The sequence below is a fragment of the Pleurodeles waltl genome, chromosome 3_1, assembly GCF_031143425.1.
Source record: "Pleurodeles waltl isolate 20211129_DDA chromosome 3_1, aPleWal1.hap1.20221129, whole genome shotgun sequence".
Taxonomy (NCBI): Eukaryota; Metazoa; Chordata; class Amphibia; order Caudata; family Salamandridae; genus Pleurodeles; species Pleurodeles waltl.
In genome coordinates, this window is record NC_090440.1 from 17403538 (window position 1) to 17429244 (window position 25707).

The window sequence follows — 25707 nt, forward strand, 5'->3', positions numbered from 1 at the left end:
CTCACTTCAAAGGGTGACAATTCCACACACCAGCCAGCCGCCAGGGCTTGACTCACTTCAAACTCCACACACCAGCCAACAGGGCTTGACTCACTTCAAAGGGTGATATCTCCACAACCAGCCCCTAGGGTTTGAATCACTTCAAAGGATGACACCTCCACACCCAGCCACCAGGGCTTGACTCACTTCAAAGGGTGATAACTACACACCCAGCCACCAGGGCTTGATTCACTTCAAAGGGTGGTAACTCCATCCCCCAGCCACCAGGGCTTGACTCACTTCAAACTCCACACACCAGCCATCAGGGCTTGACTCACTTCAAAGGGTGATAACTTCACACCCAGCCACCAGGGCTTGACTCACTTCAAAGGGTGATAACTCCACACCCCAGCAACAAGGGCTTGACTCACTTCAAACTCCACACACCAGCCACCAGGGCTTGACTCCCTTCAAACTCCACACACCAGCTACCAGGGCTTGACTCACTTCAAAGGGTGACAATTCCACACACCAGCACCCAGGGCTTGACTCACTTCAAAGGGTGACAATTCCACCCCCCAGCCACCAGTGCTTGACTCACTTCAAAGGGTGACAACTCCACCCCGCAGCCACCAGGGCTTGGCTCACTTCAAGCTCCACACACCAGCCAACAGGGCTCGACTCACTTCAAAGGGTGATAACTTCACACCCAGCCACCAGGGATTGACTCACTTCAAAGGGTGATAACTCCACCTCCCAGCCACCAGGGCTTGACTCACTTCAAACTCCACACCAGCCACCAGGGCTTGACTCACTTCAAAGGGTGATAACTCCACACCCCAACCACCAGGGCTTGCCTCAGTTCAAAGGGTGATATCTCCACACCCAGCCCCCAGGCCTTGACTCACTTCTAAGGCTGATACCTCCACACCCAGCCACCAGGGTTTGACTCACTTCAAAGGCTGACAACTCCACACCAGCCACCAGGGCTTGACTCACTTCAAAGGGTGATAACTCCACACCCCAGTCACCAGGGCTTGACTCACTTCAAAGGGTGACAAATCCACCCCCCAGCCACCAGGGCTTGACTCACTTCAAACTCCAAACACCAGCCACCAGGGCTTGACTCACTTCAAAGGGTGATAACTTCACACCCAGCCACCAGGGCTTGACTCACTTCAAAGGGTGACAATTCCACACACCAGCCCCCAGGGCATGATTCACTTCAAAGGGTGATAACTCCTGCCACCAGGGCTTGACTCACTTCAAAGAGTGATAACTCCAGCCCCCAGCCACCAGGGCTTGGCTCACTTCAAAGGGTGACAACTCCACACCCCAGCCACCAGGGCTTGACTCACTTAAAACTCCACACCCCAGCCACCAGGGCTTGACTCACTTCAAAGGGTGATAACTCCACACCCCAGCCACCAGGGCTTGACTCACTTCAAAGAGTGATAACTCCATACCCAGCCACCAGGGCTTGACTCACTTCAAAGGGTGATAACTCCAACCCAGCCACCAGGGCTTGACTCACTTCAAAAGGTGATAACTCCACACCCAGCCACCAGGGATTGACTCACTTCAAAGGGTGATAACTCCACCCCCCAGCCACCAGGGCTTGACTCACTTCAAAGGGTGATAACTCCAACCCAGCCACCAGGGCTTGACTCACTTCAAAGAGTGATAACTCCACCTCCCAGCCACCAGGGCTTGGCTCACTTCAAAGGGTGACAACTCCAACCCAGCTACCAGGGCTTGACTCACTTCAAAGGGTGATAACTCCACACCCCAGCCACCAGGGCTTGACTCACTTCAAACTCCACACACCAGCCATCAGGGCTTGACTCACTTCAAAGGGTGATAACTTCACACCCAGCCACCAGGGCTTGACTCACTTCAAAGGGTGATAACTCCACACCCCAGCAACAAGGGCTTGACTCACTTCAAACTCCACACAACAGCCACCAGGGCTTGACTCACTTCAAACTCCACACACCAGTCACCAGGGCTTGACTCACTTCAAAGGGTGACAATTCCACACACCAGCCCCCAGTGCTTGACTCAATTCAAAGGGTGACAACTCCACCCCCCAGCCACCAGGGCTTGACTCACTTCAAAGGGTGATAACTCCAACCCAGCCAACAGGGCTTGACTCACTTCAAAGGGTGACAATTCCACACACCAGCCCCCAGATCTTGACTCACTTCAAAGGGTAACAAATCCACCCCCCAGCCACCAGGGCTTGACTCACTTCAAAGGGTGATAACTCCAACCCAGCCAACAGGGCTTGACTCACTTCAAAGGGTGATAACTCCACACCCCAGCCACCAGGGCTTGACTCACTTCAAAGGGTGATAACTCCACACCCCAGCCACAAGGGATTGACTCACTTCAAAGGGTGATAACTACACACCCAGCCACCAGGGCTTGACTCACTTCAAAGGGTGACAAATCCACACACCAGCCCCCAGGGCTTGACTCACTTCAAAGGGTGACAAATCCACCCCCCAGCCAACAGGGCTTGACTCACTTCAAAGGGTGATAACTCCACACCCCAGCCACCAGGGCTTGACTCACTTCAAACTCCACACCCCAGCCACCAGGGCTTGACTCACTTCAAAGGGTGATAATTCCACACCCCAGCCACCAGGGCTTGACTCACTTCAAAGGGTGAAAACTCCACCCCACAGCCACCAGGGCTTGGCTCACTTCAAAGGGTGACAAATCCACCCCCCAGCCACCAGGGCTTGACTCACTTCAAACGGTGATAACTTCACACCCCAGCCCCCAGGGCTTGACTCACTTCAAAGGGTGACGATTCCACACACCAGCCAGCCCCCAGGGCTTGACTCACTTCAAAGGGTGATAACTACACACCCAGCCACCAGGGCTTGACTCACTTCAAAGGGTGACAAATCCACACACCAGCCCCCAGGGCTTGACTCACTTCAAACTCCACACACCAGCCCTCAGGGCTTGACTCACTTCAAAGGGTGATAACTTCACACCCAGCCACCAGGGCTTCACTAATTTCAAAGGGTGATAACTTCACACCCAGCCACCAGGGCTTGACTCACTTCAAACTCCACACACCAGCCACCAGGGCTTGACTCACTTCAAAGGGTGATATCTCCACACCCAGCCCCCAGGGCTTGACTCACTTCAAAGACTGGTACCTCCACACCCAGCCACCAGGGCTTGACCCACGTCAAAGGGTGACAACTCCACACCCCAGCCACCAGGGCTTGACTCACTTCAAAGGGTGATAACTCCACACCCCAGCCCCCAGGGCTTGACTCACTTCAAACTCCACACCCCAGCCACCAGGGCTTGACTTACTTCAAAGGGTGATAACTCCACACCCCAGCCACAAGGGATTGACTCACTTCAAAGGGTGAAAACTCCACCCCCCAGCCACCAGGGCTTGACTCACTTCAAAGGGTGATAACTTCACACCCCAGCCCCCAGGGCTTGACTCACTTCAAAGGGTGACAATTCCACACACCAGCCAGCCCCCAGGGCATGACTCACTTCAAACTCCACACACCAGCCAACAGGGCTTGACTCACTTCAAAGGGTGATATCTCCACAACCAGCCCCTAGGGTTTGAATCACTTCAAAGGATGACACCTCCACACCCAGCCACCAGGGCTTGACTCACTTCAAAGGGTGGTAACTCCATCCCCCAGCCACCAGGGCTTGACTCACTTCAAACTCCACACACCAGCCATCAGGGCTTGACTCACTTCAAAGGGTGATAACTTCACACCCAGCCACCAGGACTTGACTCACTTCAAAGGGTGATAACTCCACACCCCAGCAACAAGGGCTTGACTCACTTCAAACTCCACACACCAGCCACCAGGGCTTGACTCCCTTCAAACTCCACACACCAGCTACCAGGGCTTGACTCACTTCAAAGGGTGACAATTCCACACACCAGCACCCAGGGCTTGACTCACTTCAAAGGGTGACAAATCCACCCCCCAGCCACCAGTGCTTGACTCACTTCAAAGGGTGACAACTCCACCCCGCAGCCACCAGGGCTTGGCTCACTTCAAACTCCACACACCAGCCAACAGGGCTCGACTCACTTCAAAGGGTGATAACTTCACACCCAGCCACCAGGGATTGACTCACTTCAAAGGGTGATAACTCCACCTCCCAGCCACCAGGGCTTGACTCACTTCAAACTCCACACCAGCCACCAGGGCTTGACTCACTTCAAAGGGTGATAACTCCACACCCCAACCACCAGGGCTTGCCTCAGTTCAAAGGGTGATATCTCCACACCCAGCCCCCAGGCCTTGACTCACTTCTAAGGCTGATACCTCCACACCCAGCCACCAGGGTTTGACTCACTTCAAAGGCTGACAACTCCACACCCAGCCACCAGGGCTTGACTCACTTCAAAGGGTGATAACTCCACACCCCAGTCACCAGGGCTTGACTCACTTCAAAGGGTGACAAATCCACCCCCCAGCCACCAGGGCTTGACTCACTTCAAACTCCAAACACCAGCCACCAGGGCTTGACTCACTTCAAAGGGTGATAACTTCACACCCAGCCACCAGGGCTTGACTCACTTCAAAGGGTGACAATTCCACACACCAGCCCCCAGGGCATGATTCACTTCAAAGGGTGATAACTCCTGCCACCAGGGCTTGACTCACTTCAAAGAGTGATAACTCCAGCCCCCAGCCACCAGGGCTTGGCTCACTTCAAAGGGTGACAACTCCACACCCCAGCCACCAGGGCTTGACTCACTTAAAACTCCACACCCCAGCCACCAGGGCTTGACTCACTTCAAAGGGTGATAACTCCACACCCCAGCCACCAGGGCTTGACTCACTTCAAAGAGTGATAACTCCATACCCAGCCACCAGGGCTTGACTCACTTCAAAGGGTGATAACTCCAACTCAGCCACCAGGGCTTGACTCACTCACTTCAAAAGGTGATAACTCCACACCCAGCCACCAGGGATTGACTCACTTCAAAGGGTGATAACTCCACCCCCCAGCCACCAGGGCTTGACTCACTTCAAAGGGTGATAACTCCAACCCAGCCACCAGGGCTTGACTCACTTCAAAGGGTGATAACTCCACCTCCCAGCCACCAGGGCTTGGCTCACTTCAAAGGGTGACAACTCCAACCCAGCTACCAGGGCTTGACTCACTTCAAAGGGTGATAACTCCACACCCCAGCCACCAGGGCTTGACTCACTTCAAACTCCACACACCAGCCATCAGGGCTTGACTCACTTCAAAGGGTGATAACTTCACACCCAGCCACCAGGGCTTGACTCACTTCAAAGGGTGATAACTCCACACCCCAGCAACAAGGGCTTGACTCACTTCAAATTCCACACAACAGCCACCAGGGTTTGACTCACTTCAAACTCCACACACCAGTCACCAGGGCTTGACTCACTTCAAAGGGTGACAATTCCACACACCAGCCCCCAGTGCTTGACTCAATTCAAAGGGTGACAACTCCACCCCCCAGCCACCAGGGCTTGACTCACTTCAAAGGGTGATAACTCCAACCCAGCCAACAGGGCTTGACTCACTTCAAAGGGTGACAATTCCACACACCAGCCCCCAGATCTTGACTCACTTCAAAGGGTGACAAATCCACCCCCCAGCCACCAGGGCTTGACTCACTTCAAAGGGTGATAACTCCAACCCAGCCAACAGGGCTTGACTCACTTCAAAGGGTGATAACTCCACACCCCAGCCACCAGGGCTTGACTCACTTCAAAGGGTGATAACTCCACACCCCACAAACAAAGGCTTGACTCACTTCAAAGGGTGAAAACTCCACCCCCCAGCCACCAGGGCTTGACTCACTTCAAAGGGTGACAAATCCACCCCCCAGCCACCAGGGCTTGACTCACTTCAAAGGGTGATAACTTCACACCCCAGCCACCAGGGCTTGACTCACTTCAAAGGGTGACAATTCCACACACCAGCCAGCCCCCAAGGCTTGACTCACTTCAAACTCTACACACCAGCCACCAGGGCTTGACTCACTTCAAAGGGTGATATCTCCACAACCAGCCCCTAGGGCTTGACTCACTTCAAAGGCTTACACCTCCACACCCAGCCACCAGGGTTTGACTCACTTCAAAGGGTGATAACTACTCACCCAGCCACCAGGGCTTGATTCACATCAAAGAGTGATAACTCCTCACCCCAGCCACCATAGCTTGACTAACTTCAAACTTCACACCCAGCCACCAGGGCTTGACTTACTTCAAAGGGTGATAACTCCACACCCCAGCAACAAGGGCTTGACTCACTTCAAACTCCACACACCAGCCACCAGGGCTTGACTCACTTCAAACTCCACACACCAGCCACCAGGGCTTGACTCACTTCAAAGGGTGACAATTCCACACACCAGCCCCGAGGGCTTGACTCACTTCAAAGGGTGACAAATCCACCCCCCAGCCACCAGGGCTTGACTCACTTCAAAGGGTGACAACTCCACCCCCCAGCCACCAGGGCTTGACTCACTTCAAACTCCACACACCAGCCACCAGGGCTCGACTCACTTCAAAGGGTGATAACTTCACACCCAGCCACCAGGGCTTGACTCAATTCAAAGGGTGATAACTCCACCCCCCCCCAGCCACCAGGGCTTGACTCACTTCAAACTCCACACCAGCCACCAGGGCTTGACTCACTTCAAAGGGTGATAACTCCATACCCCAACCACCAGGGCTTGACTCACTTCAAAGGGTGATAACTCCACACCCCAGCCACCAGGGCTTGACTCACTTCAAACTCCACACCCCAGCCACCAGGGCTTGACTCACTTCAAAGGGTGATAACTCCACACCCCAGCCACCAGGGCTTGACTCAATTCAAAGGGTGACAACTCCACACCCAGCCAGCAGGGCTTGACTCACTTCAAAGGGTGATAACTCCACCCCCCAGCCACCAGGGCTTGACTCACTTCAAAGAGTGATAACTTCAACCCAGCCACCAGGGCTTGACTCACTAAAAAGGGTGATAACTCCACACCCCAGCCACCAGGGCTTGACTCACTTCAAACTCCACACACCAGCCATCAGGGCTTGACTCACTTCAAAGGGTGATAACTTCACACCCAGCCACCAGGGCTTGACTCACTTCAAACTCCACATACCAGCCACCAGGGTTTGACTCACTTCAAACTCCACACACCAGCCATCAGTGCTTGACTCACTTCAAAGGGTGATATCTCCACACCCAGCCCCCAGGGCTTGACTCACTTCAAAGACTGGTACCTCCACACCCAGCCACCTGGGCTTGACCCACTTCAAAGGGTGACAACTCCACACCCCAGCCACCAAGGCTTGACTCACTTCAAAGGGTGATAACTCCAAACCAGCCAACAGGGCTTGACTCACTTCAAAGGGTGATAACTCCACACCCCAGCCACCAGGGCTTGACTCACTTCAAACTCCACACCCCAGCCACCAGGGCTTGACTCACTTCAAAGGGTGATAACTCCACACCCCAGCCACCAGGGCTTCACTCACTTCAAACTTCACACCCAGCCACCAGGGCTTGACTCACTTCAAAGGGTGATAACTCCACACCCCAGCAACAAGGGCTTGACTCACTTCAAACTCCACACACCAGCCACCAGGGCTTGACTCACTTAAAACTCCACACACCAGCCACCAGGGATAGACTCACTTCAAAGGGTGACAATTCCACACACCAGCCCCAAGGGCTTGACTCACTTCAAAGGGTGACAAATCCACCCCTCAGCCACCAGGGCTTGACTCACTTCAAAGGGTGACAACTCCATCCCCCAGCCACCAGGGCTTGACTCACTTCAAACTCCACACACCAGCCACCAGGGCTCGACTCACTTCAAAGGGTGATAACTTCACACCCAGCCACCAGGGCTTGACTCACTTCAAAGGGTGATAACTCCACCCCCCCAGCCACCAGGGCTTGACTCACTTCAAACTCCACACCAGCCACCAGGGCTTGACTCACTTCAAAGGGTGATAACTCCATACCCCGACCACCAGGGCTTGACTCACTTCAAAGGGTGATGTCTCCACACCCAGCCCCCAGGCCTTCACTCACTTCTAAGGCTGATACCTCCACACCCAGCCACCAGGGCTTGACTCACTTCAAACTCCACACACCAGCTACCAGGGCTTGACTCACTTCAAAGAGTGATAACTTCAACCCAGCCACCAGGGCTTGACTCACTTCAAAGGGTGATAACTCCACACCCCAGCCACCAGGGCTTGACTCACTTCAAACTCCACACCCCAGCCACCAGGGCTTGACTCACTTCAAAGGGTGATAACTCCACACCCCAGCAACCAGGGCTTGACTCAATTCAAAGGGTGACAACTCCACACCCAGCCAGCAGGGCTTGACTCACTTCAAAGGGTGATAACTCCACCCCCCAGCCACCAGGGCTTGACTCACTTCAAAGAGTGATAACTTCAACCCAGCCACCAGGGCTTGACTCACTTCAAAGGGTGATAACTCCACACCCCAGCCACCAGGGCTTGACTCACTTCAAACTCCACACACCAGCCATCAGGGCTTGACTCACTTCAAAGGGTGATAACTTCACACCCAGCCACCAGGGCTTGACTCACTTCAAACTCCACACACCAGCCACCAGGGCTTGACTCAGTTCAAACTCCACACACCAGCCACCAGTGCTTGACTCACTTCAAAGGGTGATATCTCCACACCCAGCCCCCAGGGCTTGACTCACTTCAAAGACTGGTACCTCCACACCCAGCCACCAGGGCTTGACCAACTTCAAAGGGTGACAACTCCACACCCCAGCCACAAGGGCTTGACTCACTTCAAAAGGTGATAACTCCACACCCAGCCACCAGGGATTGACTCACTTCAAAGGGTGATAACTCCACCCCCCAGCCACCAGGGCTTGACTCACTTCAAAGGGTGATAACTCCAACCCAGCCACCAGGGCTTGACTCACTTCAAAGGGTGATAACTCCACCTCCCAGCCACCAGGGCTTGGCTCACTTCAAAGGGTGACAACTCCAACCCAGCTACCAGGGCTTGACTCACTTCAAAGGGTGATAACTCCACACCCCAGCCACCAGGGCTTGACTCACTTCAAACTCCACACACCAGCCATCAGGGCTTGACTCACTTCAAAGGGTGATAACTTCACACCCAGCCACCAGGGCTTGACTCACTTCAAAGGGTGATAACTCCACACCCCAGCAACAAGGGCTTGACTCACTTCAAATTCCACACAACAGCCACCAGGGTTTGACTCACTTCAAACTCCACACACCAGTCACCAGGGCTTGACTCACTTCAAAGGGTGACAATTCCACACACCAGCCCCCAGTGCTTGACTCAATTCAAAGGGTGACAACTCCACCCCCCAGCCACCAGGGCTTGACTCACTTCAAAGGGTGATAACTCCAACCCAGCCAACAGGGCTTGACTCACTTCAAAGGGTGACAATTCCACACACCAGCCCCCAGATCTTGACTCACTTCAAAGGGTGACAAATCCACCCCCCAGCCACCAGGGCTTGACTCACTTCAAAGGGTGATAACTCCAACCCAGCCAACAGGGCTTGACTCACTTCAAAGGGTGATAACTCCACACCCCAGCCACCAGGGCTTGACTCACTTCAAAGGGTGATAACTCCACACCCCACAAACAAAGGCTTGACTCACTTCAAAGGGTGAAAACTCCACCCCCCAGCCACCAGGGCTTGACTCACTTCAAAGGGTGACAAATCCACCCCCCAGCCACCAGGGCTTGACTCACTTCAAAGGGTGATAACTTCACACCCCAGCCACCAGGGCTTGACTCACTTCAAAGGGTGACAATTCCACACACCAGCCAGCCCCCAAGGCTTGACTCACTTCAAACTCTACACACCAGCCACCAGGGCTTGACTCACTTCAAAGGGTGATATCTCCACAACCAGCCCCTAGGGCTTGACTCACTTCAAAGGCTTACACCTCCACACCCAGCCACCAGGGTTTGACTCACTTCAAAGGGTGATAACTACTCACCCAGCCACCAGGGCTTGATTCACATCAAAGAGTGATAACTCCTCACCCCAGCCACCATAGCTTGACTAACTTCAAACTTCACACCCAGCCACCAGGGCTTGACTTACTTCAAAGGGTGATAACTCCACACCCCAGCAACAAGGGCTTGACTCACTTCAAACTCCACACACCAGCCACCAGGGCTTGACTCACTTCAAACTCCACACACCAGCCACCAGGGCTTGACTCACTTCAAAGGGTGACAATTCCACACACCAGCCCCGAGGGCTTGACTCACTTCAAAGGGTGACAAATCCACCCCCCAGCCACCAGGGCTTGACTCACTTCAAAGGGTGACAACTCCACCCCCCAGCCACCAGGGCTTGACTCACTTCAAACTCCACACACCAGCCACCAGGGCTCGACTCACTTCAAAGGGTGATAACTTCACACCCAGCCACCAGGGCTTGACTCAATTCAAAGGGTGATAACTCCACCCCCCCCCAGCCACCAGGGCTTGACTCACTTCAAACTCCACACCAGCCACCAGGGCTTGACTCACTTCAAAGGGTGATAACTCCATACCCCAACCACCAGGGCTTGACTCACTTCAAAGGGTGATAACTCCACACCCCAGCCACCAGGGCTTGACTCACTTCAAACTCCACACCCCAGCCACCAGGGCTTGACTCACTTCAAAGGGTGATAACTCCACACCCCAGCCACCAGGGCTTGACTCAATTCAAAGGGTGACAACTCCACACCCAGCCAGCAGGGCTTGACTCACTTCAAAGGGTGATAACTCCACCCCCCAGCCACCAGGGCTTGACTCACTTCAAAGAGTGATAACTTCAACCCAGCCACCAGGGCTTGACTCACTAAAAAGGGTGATAACTCCACACCCCAGCCACCAGGGCTTGACTCACTTCAAACTCCACACACCAGCCATCAGGGCTTGACTCACTTCAAAGGGTGATAACTTCACACCCAGCCACCAGGGCTTGACTCACTTCAAACTCCACATACCAGCCACCAGGGTTTGACTCACTTCAAACTCCACACACCAGCCATCAGTGCTTGACTCACTTCAAAGGGTGATATCTCCACACCCAGCCCCCAGGGCTTGACTCACTTCAAAGACTGGTACCTCCACACCCAGCCACCTGGGCTTGACCCACTTCAAAGGGTGACAACTCCACACCCCAGCCACCAAGGCTTGACTCACTTCAAAGGGTGATAACTCCAAACCAGCCAACAGGGCTTGACTCACTTCAAAGGGTGATAACTCCACACCCCAGCCACCAGGGCTTGACTCACTTCAAACTCCACACCCCAGCCACCAGGGCTTGACTCACTTCAAAGGGTGATAACTCCACACCCCAGCCACCAGGGCTTCACTCACTTCAAACTTCACACCCAGCCACCAGGGCTTGACTCACTTCAAAGGGTGATAACTCCACACCCCAGCAACAAGGGCTTGACTCACTTCAAACTCCACACACCAGCCACCAGGGCTTGACTCACTTAAAACTCCACACACCAGCCACCAGGGATAGACTCACTTCAAAGGGTGACAATTCCACACACCAGCCCCAAGGGCTTGACTCACTTCAAAGGGTGACAAATCCACCCCTCAGCCACCAGGGCTTGACTCACTTCAAAGGGTGACAACTCCATCCCCCAGCCACCAGGGCTTGACTCACTTCAAACTCCACACACCAGCCACCAGGGCTCGACTCACTTCAAAGGGTGATAACTTCACACCCAGCCACCAGGGCTTGACTCACTTCAAAGGGTGATAACTCCACCCCCCCAGCCACCAGGGCTTGACTCACTTCAAACTCCACACCAGCCACCAGGGCTTGACTCACTTCAAAGGGTGATAACTCCATACCCCGACCACCAGGGCTTGACTCACTTCAAAGGGTGATGTCTCCACACCCAGCCCCCAGGCCTTCACTCACTTCTAAGGCTGATACCTCCACACCCAGCCACCAGGGCTTGACTCACTTCAAACTCCACACACCAGCTACCAGGGCTTGACTCACTTCAAAGAGTGATAACTTCAACCCAGCCACCAGGGCTTGACTCACTTCAAAGGGTGATAACTCCACACCCCAGCCACCAGGGCTTGACTCACTTCAAACTCCACACCCCAGCCACCAGGGCTTGACTCACTTCAAAGGGTGATAACTCCACACCCCAGCAACCAGGGCTTGACTCAATTCAAAGGGTGACAACTCCACACCCAGCCAGCAGGGCTTGACTCACTTCAAAGGGTGATAACTCCACCCCCCAGCCACCAGGGCTTGACTCACTTCAAAGAGTGATAACTTCAACCCAGCCACCAGGGCTTGACTCACTTCAAAGGGTGATAACTCCACACCCCAGCCACCAGGGCTTGACTCACTTCAAACTCCACACACCAGCCATCAGGGCTTGACTCACTTCAAAGGGTGATAACTTCACACCCAGCCACCAGGGCTTGACTCACTTCAAACTCCACACACCAGCCACCAGGGCTTGACTCACTTCAAACTCCACACACCAGCCACCAGTGCTTGACTCACTTCAAAGGGTGATATCTCCACACCCAGCCCCCAGGGCTTGACTCACTTCAAAGACTGGTACCTCCACACCCAGCCACCAGGGCTTGACCAACTTCAAAGGGTGACAACTCCACACCCCAGCCACAAGGGCTTGACTCACTTCAAAGGGTGATAACTCCACACCCCAGCCACCAGGGCTTGACTCACTTCAAACTCCACACCCCAGCCACCAGGGCTTGACTCACTTCAAAGGGTGATAACTCCACACCCCAGCCACCAGGGCTTGACTCACTTCAAAGGGTGAAAACTCCACCCCCCAGCCACCAGGGCTTGGCTCACTTCAAAGGGTGACAAATCCACCCCCCAGCCACCAGGGCTTGACTCACTTCAAAGGGTGATAACTTCACACCCCAGCCACCAGGGCTTGACTCACTTCAAAGGCTGACAATTCCACACACCAGCCAGCCCCCAGGGCTTGACTCACTTCAAACTTTACACACCAGCCACCAGGGCTTGACTCACTTCAACGGGTGATATCTCCCCAACCAGCCCCTAGGGCTTGACTCACTTCAAAGGCTGACACCTCCACACCCAGCCACCGGGGCTTGATTCACTTCAAAGAGTGATAACTCGTCACCCCAGCCACCAGGGCTTGACTCACTTCAAACTCCACACACCAGCCATCAGGGCTTGACTCACTTCAAAGGGTGATAACTTCACACACCAGCCCCCAGGGCTTGACTCACTTCAAAGGGTGATAACTCCACACCCAGCCACCAGGGCTTGATTCACTTCAAAGGGTGATAACTCCTCCCCCCAGCCACCAGGGCTTGACTCACTTCAAAGAGTGATAACTCCAACCCAGCCAACAGGGCTTGACTCACTTCAAAGGGTGATAACTCCACCCCCCAGCCACCAGGGCTTGGCTCACTTCAAAGGGTGATAACTCCACCCCCCAGCCACCAGGGCTTGACTCACTTCAAAGAGTGATAACTTCAACCCAGCCACCAGGGCTTGACTCACTAAAAAGGGTGATAACTCCACACCCCAGCCACCAGGGCTTGACTCACTTCAAACTCCACACACCAGCCATCAGGGCTTGACTCACTTCAAAGGGTGATAACTTCACACCCAGCCACCAGGGCTTGACTCATTTCAAACTCCACACACCAGCCACCAGGGCTTAACTCACTTCAAACTCCACACACCAGCCATCAGTGCTTGACTCACTTCAAAGGGTGATATCTCCACACCCAGCCCCCAGGGCTTGACTCACTTCAAAGACTGGTACCTCCACACCCAGCCACCTGGGCTTGACCCACTTCAAAGGGTGACAACTCCACACCCCAGCCACCAGCGCTTGACTCACTTTAAAGGGTGATAACTCCAACCCAGCCAACAGGGCTTGACTCACTTCAAAGGGTGATAACTCCACACCCCAGCCACCAGGGCTTGACTCACTTCAAACTCAACACCCCAGCCACCAGGGCTTGACTCACTTCAAAGGGTGATAACTCCACACCCCAGCCACCAGGGCTTGACTCACTTCAAACTTCACACCCAGCCACCAGGGCTTGACTCACTTCAAAGGGTGATAACTAGACACCCCAGCAACAAGGGCTTGACTCACTTCAAACTCCACACACCAGCCACCAGGGCTTGACTCACTTAAAACTCCACACACCAGCCACCAGGGCTAGACTCACTTCAAAGGGTGACAATTCAACACACCAGCCCCCAGGGCTTGACTCACTTCAAAGGGTGACAAATCCTCCCCTCAGCCACCAGGGCATGACTCACTTCAAAGGGTGACAACTCCACCCCCCAGCCACCAGGGCTTGACTCACGTCAAACTCCACACACCAGCCACCAGGGCTCGACTCACTTCAAAGGGTGATAACTTCACACCCAGCCACCAGGGCTTGACTCACTTCAAAGGGTGATAACTCCACCCCCCCAGCCACCAGGGCTTGACTCACTTCAAACTCCACACCAGCCACCAGGGCTTGACTCACTTCAAAGGGTGATAACTCCATACCCCAACCACCAGGGCTTGACTCACTTCAAAGGGTGATGTCTCCACACCCAGCCCCCAGGCCTTGACTCACTTCTAAGGCTGATACCTCCACACCCAACCACCAGGGCTTGACTCACTTCAAAGGCTGACAACTCCACACCCAGCCAGCAGGGCTTGACTCACCTCAAAGGGTGATAACTCCACCCCCCAGCAACAAGGGCTTGACTCACTTCAAACTCCACACCAGCCACCAGGGCTTGACTCACTTCAAAGAGTGATAACTTCAACCCAGCCACCAGGGCTTGACTCACTTCAAAGTGTGATAACTCCACACCCCAGCCACCAGGGCTTGACTCACTTCAAACTCTACACCCCAGCCACCAGGGCTTGACTCACTTCAAAGGGTGATAACTCCACACCCCAGCCACCAGGGCTTGACTCAATTCAAAGGGTGACAACTCCACACCCAGCCAGCAGGGCTTGACTCACTTCAAAGGGTGATAACTCCACCCCCAGCCACCAGGGCTTGACTCACTTCAAAGAGTGATAACTTCAACCCAGCCACCAGGGCTTGACTCACTTCAAAGGGTGATAACTCCACACCCCAGCCACCAGGGCTTGACTCACTTCAAACTCCACACACCAGCCATCAGGGCTTGACTCACTTCAAAGGGTGATAACTTCACACCCAGCCACCAGGGCTTGACTCACTTCAAACTCCACACACCAGCCACCAGGGCTTGACTCACTTCAAACTCCACACACCAGCCACCAGTGCTTGACTCACTTCAAAGGGTGATATCTCCACACCCAGCCCCCAGGGCTTGACTCACTTCAAAGACTGGTACCTCCACACCCAGCCACCAGGGCTTGACCCACTTCAAAGGGTGATAACTCCACACCCCAGCCACCAGGGCTTGACTCACTTCAAACTCCACACCCCAGCCACCAGGGATTGACTCACTTCAAAGGGTGAGAACTCCACACCCCAGCCACCAGGGCTTGACTCAATTCAAAGGGTGAAAACTCCACACCCAGCCAGCAGGGCTTGACTCACTTCAAAGGGTGATAACTCCACCCCCAGCCACCAGGGCTTGACTCACTTCAAAGAGTGATAACTTCAACCCAGCCACCAGGGCTTGACTCACTTCAAAGGGTGATAACTCCACACCCCAGCCACCAGGGCTTGACTCACTTCAAACTCCACACACTAGCCATCAGGGCTTGACTCAATTCAAAGGGTGATAACTTCACACCCAGCCACCAGGGCTTGACTCACTTTAAACTCCACACACCAGCCACCAGGGCTTGACTCACTTCAAACTCCACACACCAGCCACCAGTGCTTGACTCACTTCAAAGGGTGATATCTCCACACCCAGCCCCCAGGGCTTGACTCACTTCAAAGACTGGTACCTCCACACCCAGCCACCAGGGCTTGACCCACTTCAAAGGGTGACAACTCCACACCCCAGCCACCAGGGCTTGACTCACTTCAAACTCCACACCCCAGCCACCAGGGCTTGACTCACTTCAAAGGGTGATAATTCCACACCCCAGCCACCAGGGCTTGACTCACTTCAAAGGGTGAAAACCACACCCCCCAGCCACCAGGGCTTGGCTCACTTCAAAGGGTGACAAATCCACCCCCCAGCCACCAGGGCTTGACTCACTTCAAAGGGTGATAACTTCACACCCCAGCCACCAGGGCTTGACTCACTTCAAAGGCTGACAATTCCACACACCAGCCAGCCCCCAGGGCTTGACTCACTTCAAACTTTACACACCAGCCACCAGGGCTTGACTCACTTCAACGGGTGATATCTCCACAACCAGCCCCTAGGGCTTGACTCACTTCAAAGGCTGACACCTCCACACCCAGCCACCAGGGCTTGACTCGCTTCAAAGGGTGATAACTACACACCCAGCCACCGGGGCTTGATTCACTTCAAAGGGTGATAACTCCTCACCCCAGCCACCAGTGCTTGACTCACTTCAAACTCCACACACCAGCCATCAGGGCTTGACTCACTTCAAAGGGTGATAACTTCACACACCAGCCCCCAGGGCTTGACTCACTTCAAAGGGTGATAACTCCACACCCAGCCACCAGGGCTTGATTCACTTCAAAGGGTGATAACTCCACCCCCCAGCCACCAGGGCTTGACTCACTTCAAAGAGTGATAACTCCAACCCAGCAAACAGGGCTTGACTCACTTCAAAGGGTGATAACTCCACCCCCCAGCCACCAGGGTTTGGCTCACTTCAAAGGGTGATAACTCCACCCCCAGCCACCAGGGCTTGACTCACTTCAAAGGGTGATAACTCCACACCCCAGCCACCAGGGCTTGACTCACTTCAAAGGGTGACAACTCCACCCCCCAGCCACCAGGGCTTGGCTCACTTCAAAGGGTGACAAATCCACCCCCCAGCCACCAGGGCTTGACTCACTTCAAAGGCTGACAACTCCACACCCAGCCAGCAGGGCTTGACTCACCTCAAAGGGTGATAACTCCACCCCCCAGCAACAAGGGCTTGACTCACTTCAAACTCCACACACCAGCTACCAGGGCTTGACTTACTTCAAAGAGTGATAACTTCAACCCAGCCACCAGGGCTTGACTCACTTCAAAGTGTGATAACTCCACACCCCAGCCACCAGGGCTTGACTCACTTCAAACTCCACACCCCAGCCACCAGGGCTTGACTCACTTCAAAGGGTGACAACTCCACACCCAGCCAGCAGGGCTTGACTCACTTCAAAGGGTGATAACTCCACCCCCCAGCCACCAGGGCTTGACTCACTTCAAAGAGTGATAACTTCAACCCAGCCACCAGGGCTTGACTCACTTCAAAGGGTGATAACTCCACACCCCAGCCACCAGGGCTTGACTCACTTCAAACTCCACACACCAGCCATCAGGGCTTGACTTACTTCAAAGGGTGATAACTTCACACCCAGCCACCAGGGCTTGACTCACTTCAAATTCCACACACCAGCCACCAGGGCTTGACTCACTTCAAACTCCACACACCAGCCACCAGTGCTTGACTCACTTCAAAGGGTGATATCTCCACACTTAGCCCCCAGGGCTTGACTCACTTCAAAGACTGGTACCTCCACACCCAGCCACCAGGGCTTGACCCACTTCAAAGGGTGATAACTCCACACCCCAGCCACCAGGGCTTGACTCACTTCAAACTCCACACCCCAGCCACCAGGGCTTGACTCACTTCAAAGGGTGATAACTCCACACCCCAGCCACCAGGGCTTGACTCAATTCAAAGGGTGACAACTCCACACCCAGCCAGCAGGGCTTGACTCACTTCAAAGGGTGATAACTCCACCCCCCAGCCACCAGGGCTTGACTCACATCAAAGAGTGATAACTTGATCCCAGCCACCAGGGCTTGACTCACTTCAAAGGGTGATAACTCCACACCCCAGCCACCAGGGCTTGACTCACTTAAAACTCCACACACCAGCCATCAGGGCTTGATTCACTTCAAAGGGTGATAACTTCACACCCAGCCACCAGGTCTTGACTCACTTCAAACTCCACACACCAGCCACCAGGGCTTGACTCACTTCAAACTCCACACACCAGCCACCAGTGCTTGACTCACTTCAAAGGGTGATATCTCCACACCCAGCCCCCAGGGCTTGACTCACTTCAAAGACTGGTACCTCCACACTCAGCCACCAGGGCTTGACCCACTTCAAAGGGTGACAACTCCACACCCCAGCCACCAGGGCTTGACTCACTTCAAACTCCACACCCCAGCCACCAGGGCTTGACTCACTTCAAAGGGTGATAACTCCACACCCCAGCCACCAGGGCTTGACTCACTTCAAAGGGTGAAAACTCCACCCCCCAGCCACCAGGGCTTGGCTCACTTCAAAGGGTGACAAATCCACCCCCCAGCCACCAGGGCTTGACTCACTTCAAAGGGTGATAACTTCACACCCCAGCCACCAGGGCTTGACTCACTTCAAAGGCTGACAATTCCACACACCAGCCAGCCCCCAGGACTTGACTCACTTCAAACTTTACACACCAGCCACCAGGGCTTGACTCACTTCAACGGGTGATATCTCCACAACCAGCCCCTAGGGCTTGACTCACTTCAAAGGCTGACACCTCCACACCCAGCCACCGGGGCGTGACTCACTTCAAAGGGTGATAACTACACACCCAGCCACCGGGGCTTGATTCACTTCAAAGGGTGATAACTCCTCACCCCAGCCACCAGGGCATGACTCACTTCAAACTCCACACACCAGCCATCAGGGCTTGACTCACTTCAAAGGGTGATAACTTCACACACCAGCCCCCAGGGCTTGACTCACTTCAAAGGGTGATAACTCCACACCCAGCCACCAGGGCTTGATTCACTTCAAAGGGTGATAACTCCACCCCCCAGCCACCAGGGCTTGATTCACTTCAAAGAGTGATAACTCCAACCCAGCCAACAGGGCTTGACTCACTTCAAAGGGTGATAACTCCACCCCCCAGCCACCAGGGCTTGGCTCACTTCAAAGGGTGATAACTCCATCCCCCAGCCACCAGGGCTTGACTCACTTCAAAGGGTGATAACTGCACACCCCAGCCACCAGGGCTTGACTCACTTCAAAGGGTGACAACTCCATCCCCCAGCCACCAGGGCTTGGCTCACTTCAAAGGGTGACAAATCCACCCCCCAGCCACCAGGGCTTGACTCACTTCAAAGGGTGGTAACTTCACACCCCAGCCACCAGGGCTTGACTCACTTCAAAGGGTGACAATTCCACACACCAGCCCCCAGGGCTTGACTCACTTCAAACTACACACACCAGCCACCAGGGCTTCACTCACTTCAAAGGGTGATATCTCCACACCCAGCCCCTAGGGCTTGACTCACTTCAAAGGCTGATACCTCCACACCCAGCTACCAGGGCTTGACTCACTTCAAAAGGTGATAACTCCACACCCAGCCACCAGGGCTTGACTCACTTCAAAGGGTGATAACTCCACCCCCCAGCCACCAGGGCTTGACTCACTTCAAAGGGTGATAACTCCAACCGAGCCACCAGGGCTTGACTCACTTCAAAGGGTGATAACTCCACACCCCAGCCACCAGGGCTTGACTCACTTCAAACTGCACACACCAGCCATCAGGGCTTGACTCACTTCAAAGGGTGATAACTTCACACCCAGCCACCAGGGCTTGACTCACTTCAAAGGGTGATAACTCCACACCCCAGCAACAAGGGCTTGACTCACTTCAAACTCCACACAACAGCCACCAGGGCTTGATTCACTTCAAACTCCACACACCAGTCACCAGGGCTTGACTCACTTCAAAGGGTGACAATTCCACACACCAGCCCCCAGTGCTTGACTCACTTCAAAGGGTGACAACTCCACCCCCCAGCCACTAGGGCTTGACTCATTTCAAACTCCACACACCAGCCACCAGGGCTTGACTCACTTCAAACTCCACACACCAGTCATCAGGGCCTGACTCAATTCAAAGGGTGACAATTCCACACACCAGCCCCCAGGGCATGACTCACTTCAAAGCGTGACAAATCCACCCCTCAGCCACCAGGGCTTGACTCACTTCAAAGGGTGACAACTCCACCCCCCAGCCACCAGGGCTTGACTCACTTCAAACTCCACACACCAGCCACCAGGGCTTGACTAATTTCAAAGGGTGATAACTTCACACCCAGCCACCAGGGCTTGACTCACTTCAAACTCCACACACCAGCCACCAGGGCTTGACTCACTTCAAACTCCACACACCAACCACCAAGTCTTGACTCACTTCAAAGGGTGACAACTCCACACCCAGCCACCAGGGCTTGACTCACTTCAAAGGGTGATAACTCCACACCCAGCCCCCAGGGCTTGACTCACTTCAAAGACTGGTACCTCCACATCCAGCCACCAGGGTTTGACCCACTTCAAAGGGAGATAACTCCAACCCAGCCAACAGGGCTTGACTCACTTCAAAGGGTGATAACTCCACACCCCAACCACCAGAGCTTGACTCACTTCAAACTCCACACCCCAGCCACCAGGGCTTGATTCACTTCAAAGGCTGACACCTCCACACCCAGCCACCAGGGCTTGACTCACTTCAAAGGGTGATAACTACACACCCAGCCACCAGGGCTTGACTCACTTCAAAGGGTGACAAATCCACACACCAGCCCCCAGGGCTTGACTCACTTCAAAGGGTGACAAATCCACCCCTCAGCCACCAGGGCTTGACTCACTTCAAAGGGTGACAACTCCACCCCCCAGCCACCAGGGCTTGACTCACTTCAAACTCCACACACCAGCCACCAGGCCTTGACTCACTTCAAACTCCACACACCAGTCACCAGGGCCTGACTCAATTCAAAGGGTGATAACTCCACACCCCAGCCACCAGGGCTTGACTCACTTCAAAGGGTGACAACTCATCCCCCCAGCCACCAGGGCTTGACTCACTTCAAAGGGTGACAAATCCACCCCCCAGCTACCAGGGCTTGACTCACTTCAAACTCCAAACACCAGCCACCAGGGCTTGACTCACTTCAAAGGGTGATAACTTCACACCCCAGCCACCAGGGCTTGACTCACTTCAAAGGGTGAAAACTCCACCCCCCAGCCACCAGGGCTTGGCTCACTTCAAAGGGTGACAAATCCACCCCCCAGCCACCAGGGCTTGACTCACTTCAAAGGGTGATAACTTCACACCCCAGCCACCAGGGCTTGACTCACTTCAAAGAGTGATAACTTCAACCCAGCCACCAGGGCTTGACTCACTTCAAAGGGTGATAACTCCACACCCCAGCCACCAGGGCTTGACTCACTTCAAACTCCACACACCAGCCATCAGGGCTTGACTTACTTCAAAGGGTGATAACTTCACACCCAGCCACCAGGGCTTGACTCACTTCAAACTCCACACACCAGCCACCAGGGCTTGACTCACTTCAAACTCCACACACCAGCCACCAGTGCTTGACTCACTTCAAAGGGTGATATCTCCACACCCAGCCCCCAGGGCTTGACTCACTTCAAAGACTGGTACCTCCACACCCAGCCACCAGGGCTTGACCCACTTCAAAGGGTGATAACTCCACACCCCAGCCACCAGGGCTTGACTCACTTCAAACTCCACACCCCAGCCACCAGGGCTTGACTCACTTCAAAGGGTGATAACTCCACACCCCAGCCACCAGGGCTTGACTCAATTCAAAGGGTGACAACTCCACACCCAGCCAGCAGGGCTTGACTCACTTCAAAGGGTGATAACTCCACCCCCCAGCCACCAGGGCTTGACTCACATCAAAGAGTGATAACTTCAACCCAGCCACCAGGGCTTGACTCACTTCAAAGGGTGATAACTCCACACCCCAGCCACCAGGGCTTGACTCACTTAAAACTCCACACACCAGCCATCAGGGCTTGATTCACTTCAAAGGGTGATAACTTCACACCCAGCCACCAGGGCTTGACTCACTTCAAACTCCACACACCAGCCACCAGGGCTTGACTCACTTCAAACTCCACACACCAGCCACCAGTGCTTGACTCACTTCAAAGGGTGATATCTCCACACCCAGCCCCCAGGGCTTGACTCACTTCAAAGACTGGTACCTCCACACCCAGCCACCAGGGCTTGACCCACTTCAAAGGGTGACAACTCCACACCCCAGCCACCAGGGCTTGACTCACTTCAAAGTCCACACCCCAGCCACCAGGGCTTGACTCACTTCAAAGGGTGATAACTCCACACCCCAGCCACCAGGGCTTGACTCACTTCAAAGGGTGAAAACTCCACCCCCCAGCCACCAGGGCTTGGCTCACTTCAAAGGGTGACAAATCCACCCCCCAGCCACCAGGGCTTGACTCACTTCAAAGGGTGATAACTTCACACCCCAGCCACCAGGGCTTGACTCACTTCAAAGGCTGACAATTCCACACACCAGCCAGCCCCCAGGACTTGACTCACTTCAAACTTTACACACCAGCCACCAGGGCTTGACTCACTTCAACGGGTGATATCTCCACAACCAGCCCCTAGGGCTTGACTCACTTCAAAGGCTGACACCTCCACACCCAGCCACCGGGGCGTGACTCACTTCAAAGGGTGATAACTACACACCCAGCCACCGGGGCTTGATTCACTTCAAAGGGTGATAACTCCTCACCCCAGCCACCAGGGCATGACTCACCTCAAACTCCACACACCAGCCATCAGGGCTTGACTCACTTCAAAGGGTGATAACTTCACACACCAGCCCCCAGGGCTTGACTCACTTCAAAGGGTGATAACTCCACACCCAGCCACCAGGGCTTGATTCACTTCAAAGGGTGATAACTCCACCCCCCAGCCACCAGGGCTTGATTCACTTCAAAGAGTGATAACTCCAACCCAGCCAACAGGGCTTGACTCACTTCAAAGGGTGATAACTCCACCCCCCAGCCACCAGGGCTTGGCTCACTTCAAAGGGTGATAACTCCACCCCCCAGCCACCAGGGCTTGACTCACTTCAAAGGGTGATAACTGCACACCCCAGCCACCAGGGCTTAACTCACTTCAAAGGGTGACAACTCCATCCCCCAGCCACCAGGGCTTGGCTCACTTCAAAGGGTGACAAATCCACCCCCCAGCCACCAGGGCTTGACTCACTTCAAAGGGTGGTAACTTCACACCCCAGCCACCAGGGCTTGACTCACTTCAAAGGGTGACAATTCCACACACCAGCCCCCAGGGCTTGACTCACTTCAAACTACACACACCAGCCACCAGGGCTTCACTCACTTCAAAGGGTGATATCTCCACACCCAGCCCCTAGGGCTTGACTCACTTCAAAGGCTGATACCTCCACACCCAGCTACCAGGGCTTGACTCACTTCAAAAGGTGATAACTCCACACCCAGCCACCAGGGCTTGACTCACTTCAAAGGGTGATAACTCCACCCCCCAGCCACCAGGGCTTGACTCACTTCAAAGGGTGATAACTCCAACCCAGCCACCAGGGCTTGACTCACTTCAAAGGGTGATAACTCCACACCCCAGCCACCAGGGCTTGACTCACTTCAAACTGCACACACCAGCCATCAGGGCTTGACTCACTTCAAAGGGTGATAACTTCACACCCAGCCACCAGGGCTTGACTCACTTCAAAGGGTGATAACTCCACACCCCAGCAACAAGGGCTTGACTCACTTCAAACTCCACACAACAGCCACCAGGGCTTGACTCACTTCAAACTCCACACACCAGTCACCAGGGCTTGACTCACTTCAAAGGGTGACAATTCCACACACCAGCCCCCAGTGCTTGACTCACTTCAAAGGGTGACAACTCCACCCCCCAGCCACTAGGGCTTGACTCATTTCAAACTCCACACACCAGCCACCAGGGCTTGACTCACTTCAAACTCCACACACCAGTCATCAGGGCCTGACTCAATTCAAAGGGTGACAATTCCACACACCAGCCCCCAGGGCATGACTCACTTCAAAGCGTGACAAATCCACCCCTCAGCCACCAGGGCTTGACTCACTTCAAAGGGTGACAACTCCACCCCCCAGCCACCAGGGCTTGACTCACTTCAAACTCCACACACCAGCCACCAGGGCTTGACTAATTTCAAAGGGTGATAACTTCACACCCAGCCACCAGGGCTTGACTCACTTCAAACTCCACACACCAGCCACCAGGGCTTGACTCACTTCAAACTCCACACACCAACCACCAAGTCTTGACTCACTTCAAAGGGTGACAACTCCACACCCAGCCACCAGGGCTTGACTCACTTCAAAGGGTGATAACTCCACACCCAGCCCCCAGGGCTTGACTCACTTCAAAGACTGGTACCTCCACATCCAGCCACCAGGGTTTGACCCACTTCAAAGGGAGATAACTCCAACCCAGCCAACAGGGCTTGACTCACTTCAAAGGGTGATAACTCCACACCCCAACCACCAGAGCTTGACTCACTTCAAACTCCACACCCCAGCCACCAGGGCTTGACTCACTTCAAAGGCTGACACCTCCACACCCAGCCACCAGGGCTTGACTCACTTCAAAGGGTGATAACTACACACCCAGCCACCAGGGCTTGACTCACTTCAAAGGGTGACAAATCCACACACCAGCCCCCAGGGCTTGACTCACTTCAAAGGGTGACAAATCCACCCCTCAGCCACCAGGGCTTGACTCACTTCAAAGGGTGACAACTCCACCCCCCAGCCACCAGGGCTTGACTCACTTCAAACTCCACACACCAGCCACCAGGCCTTGACTCACTTCAAACTCCACACACCAGTCACCATGGCCTGACTCAATTCAAAGGGTGATAACTCCACACCCCAGCCACCAGGGCTTGACTCACTTCAAAGGGTGACAACTCATCCCCCCAGCCACCAGGGCTTGACTCACTTCAAAGGGTGACAAATCCACCCCCCAGCTACCAGGGCTTGACTCACTTCAAACTCCAAACACCAGCCACCAGGGCTTGACTCACTTCAAAGGGTGATAACTTCACACCCCAGCCACCAGGGCTTGACTCACTTCAAAGGGTGAAAACTCCACCCCCCAGCCACCAGGGCTTGGCTCACTTCAAAGGGTGACAAATACACCCCCCAGCCACCAGGGCTTGACTCACTTCAAAGGGTGATAACTTCACACCCCAGCCCCCAGGGCTTGACTCACTTCAAAGGGTGATATCTTCACAACCAGCCCCTAGGGATTGACTCACTTCAAAGGCTGACACCTCCACACCCAGCCACCAGGGCTTGACTCACTTCAAAGGGTGATAACTACACACCCAGCCACCAGGGCTTGACTCACTTCAAAGGGTGACAAATCCACACACCAGCCCCCAGGGCTTGACTCACTTCAAAGGGTGACAAATCCACCCCTCAGCCACCAGGGCTTGACTCACTTCAAAGGGTGACAACTCCACCCCCCAGCCACCAGGGCTTGACTCACTTCAAACTCCACACACCAGCCACCAGGGCTTGACTCACTTCAAACTCCACACACCAGTCACCAGGGCCTGACTCAATTCAAAGGGTGATAACTCCACACCCCAGCCACCAGGGCTTGACTCACTTCAAAGGGTGACAACTCCACCCCCCAGCCACCAGGGCTTG